Source organism: Tachysurus vachellii, chromosome 26 (genome assembly GCF_030014155.1).
Source record: "Tachysurus vachellii isolate PV-2020 chromosome 26, HZAU_Pvac_v1, whole genome shotgun sequence".
Classification (NCBI taxonomy): Eukaryota; Metazoa; Chordata; class Actinopteri; order Siluriformes; family Bagridae; genus Tachysurus; species Tachysurus vachellii.
This window is the reverse complement of record NC_083485.1, coordinates 11,901,850-11,904,214: the sequence shown is the minus strand read 5'-3', so window position 1 is coordinate 11,904,214 and position 2,365 is coordinate 11,901,850. Positions and strand designations below refer to the sequence as shown.

The window sequence follows — 2,365 nt, the reverse complement described above, 5'->3', positions numbered from 1 at the left end:
CACGAAGAAAAGCGGGAAAATAAGGCTGACAGGAAAAAACAAGGACTCTGAGAAAGAAGGAAGGAAGAAAAAGAAGCGTGAATGCGAGTCACGGTGTAATCACGGTGTTAATCACACACCTATTTTCTATTTTTAAAGGAGAAAAAGCCGGGGTGGTGAGGAGAGAGAGAGAGAGAGAGAGAGAGAGAGAGAGAGAGTAACATAGAGACAGAGAGACACACACAGAGAAAGAGGGAGAGAGAGACACAGAGAGAGACAGAGAGAGAGAGAGAGAGAGAGAGAGAGAGAGAGAGACTCAGAGAGAGAGAGAAAGAGAGAGAAAGAGAGACGCACACGCACGCACGCACACACACACACACACACACACACAGATGGGCTGGAACATGATGTTAATGCTGATGACTGACTGACTCGCTACACTGGACGGGCGACTTAATTTTAAACAAGTGTCTGTTTTCGGTTTCCGGCTCGTTTTTTATCCCTAAATCGATGAACCTGAACACGGTGGAACTTACACTCGTTTTTCCGGGAAAAATACACAAATATTCCGCGTCTAACTGCTCGGTTTTCCCCTCGGACTGACCACAGAGAAGCAAGAAGCTCATTTATTTAATTATTTGTAAAGGTAAGTCCAGTACACATTTATCTCTGTGTTAATGAAGTTCATTCGCATTCACACGCGTCGTGTTGCTTAGAACATCCAGAATTTAATCAACAGACATGTTGTGTATCATTTATTATAATATAATATAATATAATATAATATAATATAATATAATATAATATAATATAATATAATATAACACAAAACACCGGTTTCCTTTAATGCTTTTTTCAGCCCAACCCACAATGCAGAGTCTGGATTCAATATAAATGCGCATAAGTTAAAGGCTGTGTGTGAACGCATTATTCCTGCTTTCTCTTTGTGTTAATGCGGTTTCCACTGGCAGCATCTGAGCAACGTTTTGCACTCATTAACACATTGAACGCTGCTTTTGCGTTAATATTGAACGCTGCTTTTGTGCTGCTTGAACGCGTGTGTCTGTGTCTTAAAGGCGTCACGGTATATCGATGACTACACGATATTGTTGTCTCCTGGTACTGTATGAGCTTTAGAGTTGGTGCTTTGTTATCGATGCTCAAAAGCATTGGGTTCGATTTCCGATCGTCGTGTACGGTACGTTCGGTAACGTTGCTGTTAAGCATCTGTAGTAGTTATGATCTCTTCACACAGGATATCGCCTAGATGGGTGAATCTTTAAGAAGGCATGACATGACAAATTCCATGCGTACACCTGACACGTATGTACACCTCACTGTAATAGAAACGTATCGTTTTGACCTTAAGTGCTTGTTGAAGCAACACAGGTTGTGCTTAATCATCAGACGGTCAACTGATCATAACATTATAGGCTAAACTAATACTAGGAAACACTCAAACCACAAGGACACGTAGCTTCGTTGACGGATCCGTATTTAATTGCTCAGCTCATTAAACTCAACCAACGCTTGATTTGGTGTTGGAGACGATCAGTGAGCACTTCCTGGAGTGTCTGTATACTGAGGAAAATGAAAACAAGCTCCATATTCCCACAGGATATTACACAATCATGTCACTTCGGATAGGATGTACCATATTTCCTGGGGTTGTTTCTACTGGTCACTTTATAGAAGGTAAAATATAGTAATCTTTCCATTCTGTAAAAATTCCTGACATGTCATGTTTGGACAAGACTACTGTACAATCCCAGAGTTATTAAAGCAATAAATACATTTTCCCACCTCCCCAAGACAAAACAGTCCAGGTCAAATTGGCCTAAAGGCTGAGTCGGATTTGTCTGTGTGGCTTTGTTAGACATCAAGACCTACAACGTTCCTTAAGTGTTAAGTTCCTCATAAAACCCAAGCGACATGTTCAGTGTCACGCCATTGTTGTTTATCAATGAACCGATGCCTGTTTGCCTCACCATTAAGCTCACAATTACAAATTTTGAACAGATAGTGGCGATTTTGTCGAAGTTATTTTTCTCTCGGAAGAAATTGCAAAAACAGCTAAAATATGAAATTACAAGCCACAGATAGACAATTACTTTTTAAATAACCCCATTTTTCTATGTACACTCAAGGGTTCCTCAAGGGTTCTTCTCATAATTACAGGTTCTTAAATAGGAAGTGGAAAAATGTCTACAGAGAGCTCTACATAGAACATGACAAACTGGCAGGGTTCTAGATGAAATTTTTAATAAAGTTTTTACTTTGCTGTATCTCTTTTCACAGGCTTATAGATTTTACGTAGTGCCAAACTGCATCTGAAACATTTTTTTTTAGCTCCACCTATCAGATCTCTGTATTCATCGCTCTGTAT

General features: G+C 39.8%; 1 protein-coding gene across 2 annotated transcripts in view; it reads left to right on the top strand.

The window, feature by feature from the left end:
• The first annotated feature begins 372 nt into the window (after positions 1 to 372).
• flrt1a (fibronectin leucine rich transmembrane protein 1a) overlaps positions 373 to 2,365 on the top strand; it is a 58,368-nt gene continuing 56,375 nt past the window's right edge. For both annotated transcript variants that reach the window (XM_060863649.1, XM_060863648.1), the window contains exon 1: positions 373 to 625. The gene's annotated coding sequence lies outside the window, so the exon portion shown is untranslated. The remainder of the gene's footprint in view (positions 626 to 2,365) is intronic.